Raw genomic sequence first — 18,360 nt, 5'->3', positions numbered from 1 at the left:
CGGATATACTCTAGGGTACAAAAGATGGCGACCAGCTCAGCAGTGTAAATGCAGCAGCCAGCCAGCAACGAACGTTGTTTGGAATGGTCCCCTAGAGTTAGCGCATAAGCGACACGACCAGCAACCATCGAACTGTCAGTGTAAACGATGCCAGAGCCCTGATACGTTGCGAGGATGGAAAGAAAGCGGCGGCGGAAAGCCTCCGGGGGGACTGAGTCCTTCGAGCCCTGTGCCAATTCCAGCTGAAGGCGAGGGCGAGGCACACACCACGGGGGTGTATGCAGAGGTGCCCGGAAAGGAGGCTGAAGAGGTAAAGCCCCAAGCCCGGAGAGAAGCTCTCGGACGCGGACCGCGATCGTACATCCAGCCCTGGGCCTGTGTTCCGGAAGATGGACATGCGACTGTGGGAATAGTAGCCGATAGTTAGGATGCCCAGACAAGCTGAAAACATGGGCAGCATAAGAAGCCAGCAAACGTTGGCGGCGTAATCGCAGTGGAGGGACACCCGCCTCCACAAGTATGCTGTCCACAGGGCTGGTCCGGAAAGCACCAGTGGCAAGGCGTATCCCGCTGTGGAGGATTGGGTCCAGCACCCGCAATGCAGATGGGGATGCTGAGCCATAAGCCAGGCTCCCATAATCCAGACGGGACTGGATTAACGCCTGGTAGAGCTGTAACAGGGTAGATCGGTTGGCGCCCCAGCGGGTGTGGCTCAAGCGTCTCAGAGCGTTTGGATGCCACCAACACGCCTGTTTACGCTGCCGAATATGAGGCAGCCAAGTCAACCGGGCATCAAAGACTACACCCTAAAACCTGTGGGTCTCCGCCACAGCAAGGAGGACGTTGGCAAGATAAAGCCGCGGCTCAGGATGGACTTTTCGGCGCCAGCAGAAATGCATAACGCGGGTCTTGGCAGCCGAAAACTGAAAACCATGCGCTACAGCCCAAGACTGCGCCTTGCGGATAGCGCCCGGTAGCTGACGTTCGACAGCTGCAACGCCAGTAGAGCTGTAGTAAAGGCAGATGTCGTCAGCATACAGGGAAGCGGAGACAGAATTTCCCACCGCTGCAGCAAGCCCGTTTATTGCGATTAAAAACAGGCAGACACTGAGGACAGACCCCTGTGGTACCCCGTTCTCCTGGACTCGGGAGGAACTATGAGAGGCCGCGACTTGCACGCGGAAGGTACGATACGACAGAAAATTTCGGATAAAGATCGACAGACGGCCCCAAAGACCCCATGCATGAAGCGTAGAAAGTATGTGATGACGCCATGTCGTATCATATGCCTTCCGCATGTCGAAAGAGACAGCGACCAGGTCCTGACGGCGGGCAAAGGCAGTACGGATGGCCGACTCCAGACTCACCAGATTGTCAGTGGCGGAGCGGCCTTTATGGAACGCACCCTGAGATGGAGCCAGAAGGCCCCGAGACTCCAGTACCCAATTCAAGCACTGGCTCACCATCCGTTCGAGAAGCTTGCAAAGAAGGTTGGCGAGGCTAATGGGGCGGTAGCTGTCCACCTCCAAAGGGCTCTTGCCCGGTTTCAAAACGGGGATGACAATGCTTTCCCGCCATTGCGACAGAAACTCACCCTTGACCCAGAGACGGTTGTAAAGGTCGAGGAGGCGTCGCTTGCAGTCCACTGAAAGGTGTTTCAGCATCTGACAGTGAATGCGATCTGGCCCAGGAGCGGTATCAGGGCAAGCGGCAAGGGCACTGTGAAATTCCCACTCACTGAATGGAGCATTGAGAATGGTGGGTGCGAAAAGAAAGGCTCCGACGTTCCATCAGCTCTTTAATGGAGCGGAAGGCCAGTGGGTAATTGGAAGAAGCGGAACTAAGAGCAAAATGCTCTGCCAAGCTGTTGGCAATTTCGTCGGAGTCTGTACAAACTGCTCCATTCAGTGAGAGCGCAGGGACGCTGACATGGGGTCCGATAGCCATAGAGGCGTCGGATCTTGGCCCAGACTGCGATGGAGAGACATGGAGGCCAATGGTGGACACATACCGCTCCCAGCACTCCTGCTTGCTTTGGCGGATAAGGCTGCGGGCCCGCGCATGCAGCCGTTTGAAGGTGATGAGGTGTTCAATGCAGGGATGTCGCGTGTGACGCTGTAGCACCCGCCAGTGATCTTTAATGTCCTCAGCGATCTCAGGCGACCACCAAGGCACAGTCCGCCACCGAGGGGACCCAGAAGAACTGGAAATGGCAGATTCTGCGGCAGTAACGATGCTGGTGGTGACTGAGTGAACCACACCATCAATGTCGTCATTAGAGAGAGGCTCAATAGCGGCAATGGAGGAGAACAAGTCCCAGTCAGCCTTATTCATAGCCCATCTGCTGGGGCGCCCAGAAGAGTGACGTTGTGGCAGTGACAGAAGGATCGGAAAGTGGTCACTGCCACACAAGTCGTCATGCACACTCCATTGGGCAGACGGTAAGAGGCGAGGGCTACAGATCGAAAGGTCGATGGTGGAGTACGTGCCATGTTGCATGCTGAAGTGTGTGAAGGAACCATCATTTAAAAGTGAAAGATCGAGCTGTGCCAATAAACGCTCAATGGTGGCGCCTCGACCTGTTGCCACTGACCCACCCCACAGAGGGTTATGGGCGTTGAAGTCGCCCAGTAACAAGAAAGGTGACGGCAATTGGGCTAACAGCGCAGCCAGCTCATGCTGCGTGAGATCACCATCCGGTGGAAAGTAAAGACTGCAGACGGTAATAGCCTGTGGCGTCCACACCTTAACAGTGACAGCCTCTAAAGCTGTTTGTAGAGGGACAGACTCGCTGTGAGGAGAGTTAAGGACATAGATGCAGACGCCACCAGACACCCTTTCATAAGCTGCTCGGTTCTTGTAATAACCCCCATAGCCACGGAGGGTGGGGATTTGCATTGCTGGAAACCAAGTTTCCTGAAGAGCAATGCAGAAGAAAGGGTGAAGGCTGAGCTCAGCTAGATGATGGAAGAAACTGCTGCTGTTCCACTGGAGGAGGATATTGTCCATGTCCGAGAAAGGCGTGACGGGACTGGGAAAGCAGATTACGCCGCTGGGTCACCTGCTGCCTCCGATGGAGCACCCGTGGAAATGCTATCCATTGCGTCTGAGGGACGGGCGAGATCGAGGTCCTCAGCGGACGCAAGAATCTCCACCTCCTCCTCAGACGCAGAGCTTGTAGGTAGCGGTGGAGTAGGAGCCACTGCAGGTGGCTTGGTCTTACGGGGCTTCAATGTCGTTTTCTCTCACTGTTCCTTCGGTTGCTGTTGTTGAGAGGGCTTATTCGTGTCAGTCTCCGGAACCAAAGATGATCGCGAAGCTCGACGACCAACGACCTGTGGCTTCTTCAGCCACTAGTTGGTGTCTGCTTTGCTGCTGGTGGGAACTTGGGATGGGAGGGACCCAAGGGATCCCTCTCGAGCGAGATAAGCCGAAGAAGACTTACGCTTCTCCGGCTTAGAAGTGGGGACTGGTGTCCCCGGTGGTTTAGTGGGTGCTGCTCCCGAAGTAGATGGTGAGGGAGCAACAGCAAGAGAAGGGGCCCCCATCGGCAAGGTCCTCTGACGCTGAGAGCTGACTGTCTGTGCTGCAGCTAAAGGAGCTGGAGCAGGAGTGACAGTGGAGGCATAAGATGACATCATGTGCACGGGATGTAGCTGTTCAAATTTCCGCTTAGTCTCAGTGTAAGTCAGTTGGTTCAGGGTCTTATATTCCATGATTTTGCGTTCTTTCTGTAAGATCCTGCAATCTAGCGAGCAAGGTGAATGAGGCTCACCACAGTTGACACAGGTGGGAGGCTGAGCACATGGAGTATCGGGATGAGATGGGCGTCCACAATCTTGACATGTGAGGCTGGAAGTACAACCGGAAGACATATGGCCGAACTTCCAGTACTTAAAGCACCGCATCAGGGGAGGGATATAGGGCTTGACGTGACAATGGTAGACCATCACCTTGACCTTCTCCGGTAATGTATCACCGCCGAAGGCCAAGATGAAGGCACTGGTAGCAACCTGATTGTCCCTCGGACCCCGATGAACGCGCCGGACGAAATGAACACCTCTACGCTCTAAGTTGGCGCGCAGCTCGTCATCAGACTGCAAAAGTAGGTCCCTATGGAAAATAACACCCTGGATGATATTTAAACTCTTATGTGGTGTGATGGTAACGTTAACATCCCCAACTTGTCACAAGCAAGCAACCTGCGTGTCTGGGCAGAGGATGCTGTTTTTATCAAAACTGACCCAGAGCGCATTTAGACAAGTCCTCCACCTCCCCAAACTTGTCCTCCAAATGCTCTACAAAGAACTGAGTCTTCACAGATACAAAGGATTCCCCATCAGCTCTGGTATAGACGAGATACTTGGGCGAATACATGTCACTGTCATTCATTGCCTTTCGTTCCTCCCATAGTGTGGCCAGGGATGGGAACGATTTGGAGTCATAAACGTTAGCTTTAAAATGAGCCCTTGAACGCTTAGGGACTGCTGGTGGCTGGCCACCAGCAAGAGATGATGTACCACGCTTCATTGCAGGACATCCGCCCTGATGCCACCTACTCCGACCAAGGGCCCTCCCAATGGGCGCCACCCAGCCACAGCAAGAGCCACCTGGCAGGATGGCCATTGCCAGGAGTCCTGATGCCCCAGGGAGATGGGCATCTACTCCTTGGCATATATGGGGAGTAAACGGCGCAGGCATCAGTAGAGCGATCCCTGTTTTGTCAGGGGGCTACAACCAACAGGGTACATGGCGGCCCCACCACAACGGACTGGCTACCGTGCTGGATCTTAGGTGCAAAAACGTATAAGGTCGTCGTCGCAGCTAAAAGCAACACTGCACAGTGCAGCGTGGTAATCGCACCCAGGGACGTATCCTCGCCCAAGAGATGGAAAACGAGCGGGACACCATTGCAACGACGAGAAAGCCGGCTAAAGGTCTCAATGCACGACAGATACAATGCACCATGTAAGGCGCTCTTCCCCAATTGGCTCGCTCTTTGGAACAATTTAGAAAGATGAAGGTCAAACCCGATAGGGGACCATCACAAGGCCGAAACATTTGAGACTCTTTTTAGTCGCCTCTTACGACAGGCAGGAATACCACGGGCCTATTCTTACCCCCGAACCCGCAGGGGGATGTTATTTAGTGCCCATATATTCTGACAGTCAAATAAGCCGTTGGTTGGTGACTCCATAGAGTGCTGTGTGCACAACGACCATTGGATTAATAAAATCAGAAGGAAGGTCAGCATTGGTCGTAATTTTGATGATTTATCAACAGAAAAATTGATTTTCGTTCACATAATGATCATCTTCCGTGCTTTAGCGTATACAAATTACAGCTCGTAGGCACTGGTGTCTAGTTATTAGCATTAACAGAAGCTATGAAATGATCACAATATTGCGATCGTTTCATAGCTTCTGTTAATGCTAATAACTAGACCCCAGTGCCTACGAGCATCAATTTGTACGCTAAAGCACTGAAGGTGATCATTATGTGATCGAAAATCGATTTTGCTGTTAATAAATCATCAAAAGTATGGCCAATGCTTACCTTACTTCTAATTTACAAATAAGCTGTTACATCTGCATTGTTCACAGGCAGTGTATACATGTTTCTGAGTAAGACGAGCCTACCGGGACACTTGTTTCGCGACACCGATATTTGTTGAAATCCGAAACTCCCATTAAATACGGTTTGAGTTTTTACTCTAACCTACATGCAGTATTATAATGCAGAGTTTCCACATTAATAGGTTTGAGAACGCCTACCTTACTGCTGGGAAAGATACAAGGCCGTCTTTTGCAAATATGGCGTGTTTTACAGTAAAAAAATGAGAAGCTTGGCTAACTGACAAAGACGCTACGCTGACAGTGCCGTATACGTAAAGAAGAAATTGCGCAACCACGAAAAGGACTCGAGCTCTGAGCGTTCTGTAAACTTAATTATTTATATAGATAGTTCATCCATCTAGACGAATCTCGCATGTTATGAATGTCGATTCTGGCTAGAGATCGGTCCCGGAAATATCAAGGCAGTATCAAAATCGTTACAGTAATTACTGAGACCAGCAGAGACATATAAAAAGAGCGAATAGGGGCCTTCGGTTTGAATATGTACAGACAGAAGATTTAATAAAACATTTTTTATTTACTTACTAAAACATGGCTACAACTTACATTTTGTGTTTGCATGTAGTAAAATGTTTCTATTATACTTTTGGCTGATGATGAACGCGAAGTAATTTCTAAAGACAAACAGATGTGTCCTATGTGATATAATTACGGTTTAGCAATTTTCGGCTTATTTACCTTGTATTGTACTGTATTGCATTGTATTGTACGGAACTGGGGACCTAGAAACGACGGAGAGGCTTCGTCCACACCGTAACCCCACAACAGCGGTCCACTCACCCCACCGCCACCCCACACCGAACCCATGGTTATAAAACTTCTTTCCCTTACCTGTACTGTGAAATATTGCCCTTCGTCAAGTTTCATGATTCCAAGGCATCGGGAACTTAAGTGCAGCTTTTGACGAGTGAGTTTGCGAGTAACAAAATATGTGACATAAATGAGCGTATACTTCAAGTTCATTTACTTAGAACTCTAAATTTTGTACACCACCAAGGGACTATAGGCCTTAGCATGTGATATAAATTTCTAATTGCTAATTGAACCATTTTCTGAGATAAAAGGGTCTAAAAAAGACGGACAGGCAGACAGTCCGTTAAAGATTGACAAATTTTATTTCATTTCGCGTGCTACAATTACAGATTAACAATGTTCGACGTTTTTCCTTTACTTGTACTTTGAAACCTGGCCTCTTGCCAAATTTTATATTTCTTGGTCAACGGGAAGTACCCAATGGGTTATGATGAATCAGTTTGCGAATATCAGATTGTGCGACATAAATGGCCACGTCTTTCCTTTGCATTCATTTTGAGGTTCAAATATCTCACACCACGAGCGGATCAGCGACCATAGTATGTGACACAAATTTCAAATTGATACGCCTACACGTTCTGTAGGGAAGCAGCCTACTCACGCCGTATAAAATTCACATCAGTCTTTCCATTGTGTGCCAGCCAGTCCGCTGTAATTAGCTCTGACGTCATAAATGTTGAGCAATACTTTAAAAATCAGGTAAATAACCTGAAACGTTTCTAGCATGTCAGGAGTAATACTAAATCAATATGTGTTGAATATCAGTTCAATAACTTTAACCATTTTCGAAATTTGGACGTTTTTCTGTAAAAATCATTGGCGCAACAGAAAAGAGCTAGAAACTTAAAAATTTATATTAGGATTCCTTTAGCATAATAATTTAGTAGAAACAGTATTCTGGATCTCACAAATTAAATATTTTAGTTGAAATTCATGATTTTCTGGTTTTTTGTCTTAGAGATTAAGGAAGCAAGATAGATTAAGTAGGCGAATAAATAAGGCTAGAATGTTTAAATTTAAGTAGAAGGGAGATCCGCTATAATCATAAAGATGTGAGAAGTTTCAATTGATTAACTATAAAACTATAGCAATAGCGTATCTCCAAAGGGCAAGTTCAAAGCTCGTCTACTGCGTGTAGTGTAATTAAATTAATTCTATCACCCAAAAGATTTGACTTAGCCACGTCAGACTTTTATTATGATTACTTACCAGTGTTCTGATTGCACATTTAAATTGAGAGCTTCATCGGCCATCAGTAAAGGAAACAATGATTTATTCGATTACTTAAAGTGGTGCATTACTAGCCCAGCGGCTAGTCTGGAGAGCAATTTTGATCAGGCGTTCCCTTAGCCGTCCGCACCGCGGCTTTATATATAAGAACGCGGCGCGAGAAATAAAGGCCCCAGTTCTCTCCAGACGCTGAATAGCATACCACCTGTGCCGGGAGTCGCATCGCGTCGGTATCATTGCTTTAAACAGCCTCGGACGCCGTAATGAGTTACTCGGGATACGCGTAACCATGAAATCGTTTTCGAGTGAAGTGTTAATTCTGGGATGACTTTAATGATCTATCTTCAGTTTGTGTATGTCGTATTTTCACGTGCCGCCGCGGGACAGACATTCTACCATTATTTTGCGTGACGTTTGATGAACATTATCATCAAATTATGGCGAGCATTCACTTAAACATTTAATTTGAGCAGTTATAATTGCATCAGCGCATTAGACTCTGAACTGGTCTGGTAGTTGGATTGTGTGGATTCTTTTTGGTCTGTGACTTTCAGAATATAGTGAACCTTTTACAGAGAATCGTTTTTGATTATGAATCCCAGACAATCTCTTAATTCCTCAGAGCTATAAGCTGTAGCTATAAGTGTATTTCTCAGATGAAGTGGGCACTAGGAATTCTAATTACAGGCTTCACGTTTTGCTAATCACTATCTGGTTGCCAATATTGTAGTTAGAGAGCCAGTGTTGAGAACGGCAAAAGACTGCATAAATAATAGGAACAAAACATTTAACAACAATTAATTCCACCCGCCGCCCCACATATGGTTAACCGGCCGGGGAATGAGTCTTTTCTACTTTACATTCTACATTATATTTATAACAGTATTATTCCACCCGCCGCCCCACAGTTCCTTCAGACAGACAGACGGACAAAAAAGCAATTTGAAATAAGATGAAACATTTGCAGCCGTAGTTTTGATGTTATTTTAATACATTGCAACCAGTTTCGGTGACTCAGTACACCATCTTCTTGCCTTAGCTGTTGCTGAGGCGGGGTCTCCTACACAACATCGCTGTTGGAGTATGCTTTGGAAGACAGATCACAGATGTTGGCCGCTGATAGGGTCGTGTACACTATTTTTCACCCCTCTCAGCGTCAGTTAGTGACTGAAGATGGTGTACTGAGTCATCGAAACTGGTTGCAATATAATAAAATTACTTTAAAACGACGGCTCCAAGTGTTTCCTTTTATTACGTAAATGAACGGCCGAAGTCACGCGGACCATCAGTCGCAAGGATGGACATACAGAAACAAAAACAAAGCGATCCTGTAATGGCTCCGTTTTACCCACTAATGTGCGGAACCCCAAAAACAGACGTGCTCTACCATTAGAAATGGCGGAGCCGTACATTTACTCCCTGTTTCCATCAGCGGCAGCATGTGGACGACATATTGTATTCTATATTCATTCTAATTTTCTTATATTTCATTTCTTTTTTAAGTAACACAAATCTGTAGCACTATTAAATTTCCAGTTTTTAGTAACATCTAGGTTTAGTATTTTCAGCTAACTGTTGTTGTTTCGGCCTTTTTCACTCCGAATACAGGTCTGATGAAGCTCTCCACCCTAGTGTATCCTGCGCTAGACTCTTCATGACTAAGTAACTACTGAAAAATAAATCCTCATTACTGTATTCAATCTCGTCTCCTTCTACAATTTCTAAGCCCAAAACTTTCTCCCGTTACCAAAGTGGCGATTCCTAGATGTCTCAGGTTGTGTCACATCCATCGATCCTTCGTATACTCAAGTTGTGCCACAAACATCTTTATTCTGTAATTCTATTCAGTATTTACTCGTTAGTTATATTCGAAAAAATTTTTCTGTAGTACCACATTTAAAAAGCTCGTAGACTTATCTTGTCTAAACTGCTTTTCTTCCACATTTCATATTCGAACAAGATTACATTCCGCATAACTAAATTTAGGTAATACTTCCTAAGGAAATTATATTCGATATTAACAAATTTCTGTTTCTTAGAAATTATTTTTTTGCTGTTGCCAATCTAGATTTCGTGATCCTTCTGTCTCGACTATAGTCAGTTATTTCGCTATCCTAAATTCATCGACTACTTTTTGTGTTTCAACTCATAATAGTTTTGTGTCACCATAACTTACCTTAAATCCATTAACTTATTTTAATTTTGCTAGTTTTTACCTTATAATCCGTTTTCAAGACAGTATCCACTCCATTCAACACCTGATTCAAGTCCTTTGCGTCTCTGATATACAGTGTCATATCCTAATAAGAATGTTTTTATTTCTTCTCCCTAGACGTTAAACCCTTTCATATTTCTCCTTGATTTCGTTTGCAGCTTGCTCGGTGTTCATGTTGAGCAAAACTGGGGAGAGGCTACAAGTCTGTCTCACTCCGTTCAGAACTAGAGCTTTCCATAGATGCACTTCGACTTTTGTAGCTGTTAGTTTCTATTTCGGCTGGAGCCACGGTCATGGTCAATTTTTAGAACGATTCCGCCACAATCTGACTAACAGTTTTTATTTTATTGCTATAATCGCTCCACATTTCGGCCTTATGTCACTTTCAAACACAAAAAAACTTCATTATATGCCAGAAGACCTCAGATTGGCATGAAATACAAGAACTGTTCGAAAAAGCTTATCTGGTCATATACGACAGATCTGTCATTAGTACATGAGAACATCTCTACGACGCCCAAATATATTGCAGACCTTAATTTCTGGACTCAAAAGTACAGCTGTTACATTAAACGGCTAACAAATAAGCGGGTATGCGCCGCACTATTGTAAAATGGCCTAAAGTCGAAGGTCGAAATCTAAATCGTGTGTAACAATAAAAGAAAAGTTATTACTCAAATGGTGGCAGCAACTTTCAAGGAAGTTAGTAATTGTGTAATGATTTCTGTACAAGTTGTAAACAACTTTCCAATACCTGTATTTTACTCATGCTAACTTCATCAGCAATGGCGGCCGAAGACTTCCGGCTGAAGCAGTCACCCTGATTCTGCCAGTGGCCTTGTCAGAGTGCTGAGGAACGAACAGAGGTTCAGAGCCTTTTAGTTGGAAACTTCCCCTAAAACTAAGTAAAGTTAACAATGATTAACGGCAGGAGGATGCAGAGAGCAATAGAAACCACTGCATTAAAGACGCGTAGTGTGTATTCACAGTAGATGTGGCCTATAACCGAAATAGTCTCATGGTCATCTCTCTATTGGTAAAAATTTCAGGCGTAGTCCCCGATTCTGATCTCTGGAAGGGGACTGCCAAGGGTGGTGTGATCATGATAGAAAGAAAGGACAACGGCCTACAAGCCTTGGTGTGGAATATCAGAAGTTTGAATTTGGTAAGGAAGCTATAAAATCACAACTGGAAATTGTTAAGACCCATTCTAGATATAGTGGTGGTCAGTGAAGTGAAATGTAAAGAAGACAATGATTTGTTGTCAGATGAGTACAGGTTCATGTCAAAAGCAGCAGGAAATCGCACAGCATTCGTTATGAACGAGAAGACAGAACAGAGAGTAGCGTGAACAATTCAGTAATAGCGTTGTTTTCGTCAGAATCGACCGCAAATCAACATCGACTACAATAGTTCAAAGTAGATACATGCCTACATCGCAAGCAGAAGATGAGGGGATAGAAAAGAGTATATGAAGGTATTGAACTGGTACAGTACATAAAGGGAGATGAAGATTTAATAGTCTTGGGGGACTGAAGTGCGGTTGCAGGGGAAGGAGTACAACAAAGGGATACTGGTTAAAATGAGCCTGGTAGAAAGAATGCAACAGAATAAAGACTAATGGAGCTCTGCAATAAATTTTAGCGAATACTCTGTTCAAGAATCACAATAGGAGCTGGTACGGAAGGGAAAGGTCGGAGAGAGCATGCGATCATCTCGAGCGTTTTATAGCACAGCCCCCGGTAAAAAAAGAGTATAAATAAGTTATCGATACTCAACAATGGAAGCGTGACCTGCGCTCTCCGAACAGCAATTTGTATTACGATCTTTGTCCTTTTGTAGAACATGAATGAATGTATTTTTTGTTTCATTGTCTTATCGCTTCTGACGTTATAGCTGACGGACGCTTACTGTTCACGTTCTTGTTTTGCTTGAATAAAATGTCTAACTAGATTATTACACTTGATCTCATGGTACGAAGTAATTGAGGGAAACACAGAAAAAATCCATTGTGGCCGGTTGGAGATTATATTCTCAATATACAAAAACACAAAGCCACCTGTTTAAAAATGCGCAGCTTCATACGGTTCGTTCCTAGTGAACAATAGTATTTGTTTCAACATACTTGCACAGAAATTATGCAATAATCTAAACAGTTCTGTACAGTCAATTTTTCAATGCTGAACATTGAACACACATTTACGCGCGCGCGCGCGCGCGCACACACACACACACCAGTCACTGCATCCACTATTGACACAGTGTCACCGACATCAGGAACATAATGTTTTTCTTATTGATTACCAGTTTGCGGTTTGCAATTTTCAATTTGCTTGGCTGAAAGGTTGGTTGGTTGGTTTGGGGAAGGAGACCAGACAGCGAGGTCATCGGTCTCATCGGAGGAGGGAAGGACGGGGAAGGAAGTCGGCCGTGCCCTTTTGAAAGGAACCATCCCAGCATTTGCCTGGAGCGATTTAGGGAAATCACGGAAAACCTAAATCAGGATGGCCGGACGCGGGATTGAACCGTCGTCCTCCCGAGTGCGAGTCCAGTGTCTAACCACTGTGCCACCTCGCTCGGTAAAGATTGGTTCTGTATGTAATGCTTCACTGTACCTGTAGAATGTACAAATTAAAAGCTTCTTCTAATCACGGTGATAAGCAGTATTTGCTTTTCAAATCTCCTTAGACACTATACTGTAAAGTTTTGTTTTTAAGTAGATAATGTTTTGAATTTTCCGTTTACTCATTATTGGTAAATCGGTAAGTTCATTCTACATCAAGGACAAGCTGTATTTAGATTATCTATCAGAATTATTTTTGATATTCATAACTCATTCTTAAATGTACGAAGAAGGTATCGTTAAAACTCGCGATGTTTAGAACAGCCTCTAAGAATGAGTGTTATTACTATTTTAGGTTGTTACCAAGTTATTATTTGAAGTTTTCAGACTGTGTCCATATTTTGTGAGTTTGTTCGACGAAAATGAATTCAGTAGCTAAGACTTGTTTGTGCGTTTATTCCAGATTCCTACCAACATACGTGGGAGCGATATGATTAGATTTATCCATACAAACTTATCAATTGTTGGAAAAAGACGAACAGGATATAGTTCTAACTCTGAATAGTGATAAACGCAGTTTGGCGGAAAGTAACGCCCAGATAATTGTGGAAGGCAGACACTTTGGAAATGCACAAGATAAAATGCTCAGTTTCATAATGTGAACACATACCAGAAAATCAACAGTCACAGCCTCTCACGGTACGATGGGTAAGCTTTCCCTGCTGCTATGCATTAAGGCGGTATTGGAACAGCATGCCCAATGGATGGAATACTAAACCCATTCCTTTGTCGTGTGGCATTGCTGAATGGGAGACTCCGTAGGGCAGGTTAGGCCATATAACTGAAAATATTTTTCAGTCCTTTGTGCACAATGCTCCCTTCCCACCACGAAGTGTGGGAGCTGTGTGACTAAGTAGATCTGATGAGAGTAGGGACTAATCAGTGAGCGCAGTGTGGTGTTACATTCGTTGTGGATGACGATGGGAGAAGGTGAGACAGGCGAAATGGAGGCCCTACGTCACACCTACCGCCCGTTTCTATTTCGCCTGTTTCCATCGAATGGCAAGAAATAATTTAAACACCAATGAGGCACGTCCTTATCCACGAATGACAAGGAGCGACTATCCTCTAGTACGGAAAAAAATTACATTATCTACTTTCTCCGCTATTATACAAGATCTAGAGTCTCTCTCATTCAGCATTCTGTTCAGCACAGCTCTGAAGAAAACCTCCTGCAATAGTGACCGAAACGTTGGTCAGTTATACATGTATTAACTGTGCGGTCAACAGCCAAGAAGATTTTGACAGGTCTCCAAAAGTCTCCAAAACAATAATCGAACTCCAAGAAGCATTGCGAACATAGCAGTCGACAGTGGCTCTTGACAGAAAAATGGCGTCGCAGCTGATGAGCCAATCACGTGCGATTTTTCCCCAATGACCGCTAGCTCTTTGTTCTTCCTTGATCCTTGCTACTAGAGGTTGCGTGTTATAAATTTTATCGTGAAATATTCATGTACCTAAAAATCATTTACACTTCATTTTGGTAGTAATATACCTATAGCGTAAGGGCTCCGCCTTTTTCGCATTTCGGTATTTCCAATTATCGTAACTATAATTATTGTGCAAACTACTTCTGTACACTGAAAATTAACAATAACCTTTTCTAGTGTCACTACCACACCCGTACTTCTGCTTACGTGTGAGAGAAGCTACAGCCGCATGTCGATCGTCTATTAACGGCAAAGTGCACAGGTGTAAACGCACCTTTACAGTGTGTACGTGGATCATAGATGGATGTTTCCATTTCTTAATTGAGTAGTTCCATTTGTTCGTCATCACGCCAAACGTGCATTCAGCTCCTTGGCTTGCTCCGGGATGCTTGTAATGGGAACCAAATGTCTCATCAGATAATCTAAGACGGGCTAAACTTCACCCTGAAAAATTGCAAATATTGTTTCATCACTCACTTCTTGAATATTTGTTGGTGCGGAGGTAACAGTCACCCACCCGTAAGTTTGTTATTCAGCACACTTTGCACAAACATCCGTAAGATTGCTTGAATTAGATATCAACAAGTTAGCCGTTGTCATCAGTAACTGCTTTGAATACAACAGCATAATATTGCTTGTAACTTTAAAAACACTGTCAAAATATTGTCACTTCGAAACCACAATCAAATCCAATGAAGTACTATAAACTTAACACTGAAAGCATGTTTACTACGAACACCAACGTACAAATGAATGAGAAGTGAACACCTAAAATTGGTGTGCTGTTGTTTGTAGAAACATCGAATATTACAGAATGTACAGATATTTCAACCGTAATGAACTTCCAGAACCTGACAGAAATGTTTAATACTTTATAGGGTGGTCAGAAACAGTCTGAAAGCTTATAAAGATGTTGTAGGGTAGATGTTTGCTGAGAAACCTTTCTTAAGATAAAGATACTGTACGATGCGCTGTTTCCGACTTAATTAGAGTTGACATTAGCCAAAAATGTTCAAATGTGTGTGAAATATTATGGGACTTAACTGCTAAGGTCATCAGTCCCTAAGCTTACACACTAATTAACCTAAATTATCCTAAGGACAAACACACACACACACACACACACACACACACACACACACATGCCGGGACCAACCGCACAGTCCATGACTGCAGTGCCTAAGACCGCTCGGCTAATCCCGCACGTGACATTAGCCAATCAGGGCGTTCCTCTCAAGTTCAAGCGATTATCCCGATATAATCAGTTAGTCCCATAGCGCATGAGACTGCTCATCCTTTGGCTCGGGTTCGATCCTTACTACCGTCCCACGTCCAATTTCTGTATCGCTCTCTTGGTCGGTTTTAGGAAATCAAACGAAGATCACGTTTAACGACACCGTTTCTGGTGGGCCGCTAGAATTTGCGTGCGAAAAGACCTGATAGGCTAGACTCGGTGCTCATTAACTCGGAAATGGCGCAACGTATCGAATATTTTTCTTAACAATTGATTCTCGGTAGAGCCTATCCTGCAACACTGAAGCTTTCCAGACTGTTTCTGACCACCCTGTACAACAATTATGATGGCTGGGCTTGAACTAGCAACCCGCAGTATTCCAGCCAGCATTGCTGACCGCTACGCAACTTTGAACGCAGAGCAGCTGGTGGGCAGTATTTAGAACATTGCTTTGTATCCATATATCACACGTGGTTAGGAAACTCCATTTCGGGTGCCTTTCACTGACAACTTCTTTAAAACGATAAATAGTTGTCACTGATGGAAGAACAGGAGCAACCAAATTCCATATGGGCGTTCAAACAAAGGTTGAGTCACCTGAAATTAACACTGGAAACATGTCCCAAACTACAACAAACAATGAACAACCAATTCCACAGACCGAAAGTGAGGAGAGGGGCTGGTGGAAATGGTTAATACAAACCATTGAGAAATGCACGGAAGTATGATTTACAACACATGATTCTTTTAATGGAAACCTGTTATTTTTAGAACTGAAAATAGAACAATTAAGTTGTTACATTGTAAAATGTTAAGTACTCCCGGAGTAATTTGTAACGTAAAGTTTACGCTTGAAACCGCAGACGTAACAAATAAGATCTGTAGGGGTATGTTTACGATGACTAAGATGTACACGAGTTTGGCTCTCTAAGTGTCTTCATGTAGCGCTTGCTGAATCAGTCCTTGTACTCAGAATAACTGTAGTACACTGTGTTACCGGACGTCTGTGATAGTGTACTGTACATAAGTAAGAAACAGAAGTACACACAGTAAGCACATTGTTGGTTCGTGGGATTGAAGGGACCAGACTGCTATGGTCATCGGTCCCTTTAGAAACAGCGTGTACAGTGTTGTAAGAAATGTGACAATGGTTTATTCTGAATCCGTAAAGGCAGGGATGATACTCATCTATGGTGAGTGTAGACAAAATGCAGCTACAGCCTGCAAGTTGTACGCACAAAGGTACCCGGACACAGATCGTCCAAAGCGCCGCACATTTGGAAACATCTACAAACGATTGTATGCTGCAGGTACGGTCGTAACACGCAAACGGGTCCGTAACAAACCCATCACAGGAGAAGGTGCAGCTGGTGTGTTAGCTGCTGTTGCTGTGAACCCACACATGAGTTCACGTGACATCACTAGAGGTAGTGCAGTGATTCAAATGGTGTAATGAGCATACTTCATCGTCACAAATTTCACCCGTATAATTGTGGAGCTGCATAAGCAGTTACGGGAAGATGTCTTTAATAATCGACTGAATTTTCGTCAATGGCAATTAACAGAGAATGCGTTGCAGTTCTGTCCGCTTACCGATGAAGCAGGTTTCACAAAATACTGTGCAGTGAATCTAATAAACATGCTTTGCTGGTCCGTGGACACTCCTCGCTGGCTTCGACGCGTAGGGAGACAGCGACCGTGGAATGTAAATGCATGTTGCGGAGTAATTGGCGACCATTTCATTAGACCTCACTTCATTGAAGGCTGCAAAATACGTCAAGTTTCTGCAAAATGATCTCTCAACATTGCTGTATATATGACCCGCTGGAAGCGCGTAGATGTATGTGGTATCAACATGATGGTGCTCCTGCACATTCTGCAATGAACCCTCGACAGAAAGTTTGACGTGCGTTTCATAGGACGTGGTGGACGCATAAACTGGCCAGCCCACTCTCCTGATATTACACCTTCAGACTTTTTTCTAGTTTTATTTATTTACACGTCAAATTGCGTAGGACCAAATTGAGGAGCAAATCTCCAAGATCATGGAACGTATCAGTACATGAAATTACAACACAAAAGTAATAACAGATAAAAATAAAACGTTTACGAACCCGAGAAAAGTCAATCCATAAGTTTAAGCAAACGCAACCAACTATACAACAAGAATCAGCTTAATTTTTCAAGGAAATCCTCGACAGAATAGAAGGAGTGACCCAAGAGGAAACTCTTTAGTTTCGATTTGAAAGCGCGTGGAATAATGCCAAGATTTTAGAATTCGAGTGGTAGCTTATTTAAAATGGATTCAGTAGTATACTGCACACCTTTCTGCTGAATCCGATCCTAATGCAGGTTTGAATTCTGCCGAGTATTAACTGAGTGAAAGCTGCTTATTCTTGGGAATAAGCTAATGTTAAATGTGATTTGAGACTTTCTCGGCGTATTCCATTCGTGAAATCTTCTCGGGTGATCAGCCGAGTAAAGGCGTCGTCTTCTCGCAACGTTTCGAAGGGTTTCGTACCCATCATCTTCAAGCGAAGTGTCGAGATGCTGTGTTGTGCGGTCTAACAGGGTGCCGCAAGTTGGCAAATTTCGGCAACACTTCTTTGTCTCGACACCGTTGTAAGAAGGCCAGTCTGCTAAGCAGCTTGCCCGCCTTGAGTCGTAGTTTCTGTAGCATCTGGTAGCTGCGATGGATATCCTCCCCGTAGAGGTATGTTAAATGTGATTTGAGACTTTCTCGGCGTATTCCATTCGTGAAATCTTCTCGGGTGATCAGCCGAGTAAAGGCGTCGTCTTCTCGCAACGTTTCGAAGGGTTTCGTACCCATCATCTTCAAGCGAAGTGTCGAGATGCTGTGTTGTGCGGTCAACCGCACAACACAGCATCTCGACACTTCGCTTGAAGATGATGGGTACGAAACCCTTCGAAACGTTGCGAGAAGACGACGCCTTTACTCGGCTGATCACCCGAGAAGATTTCACGTAAGCTAATGTTGTTAAGAAGAATATATATTGAGAGGTCAATGTCGAAATACCCAGACTCGTGAACAGGGGTCTACAAAAGGTTCGTGATCTCACACCACTCACTGCCCAAACCGCCCGATTCTGAGCCAAAAATATCCTTTTCGAATAGGAAGAGTTGCCCCAAAATATAATACCATGGACATAAGGGAATGA

Source organism: Schistocerca cancellata, chromosome 3, assembly GCF_023864275.1.
Source record: "Schistocerca cancellata isolate TAMUIC-IGC-003103 chromosome 3, iqSchCanc2.1, whole genome shotgun sequence".
In the NCBI taxonomy this organism is placed as follows: domain Eukaryota; kingdom Metazoa; phylum Arthropoda; class Insecta; order Orthoptera; family Acrididae; genus Schistocerca; species Schistocerca cancellata.
The sequence above is the reverse complement of the archived record's forward strand: the minus strand, read 5'-3'. Positions refer to the sequence as shown.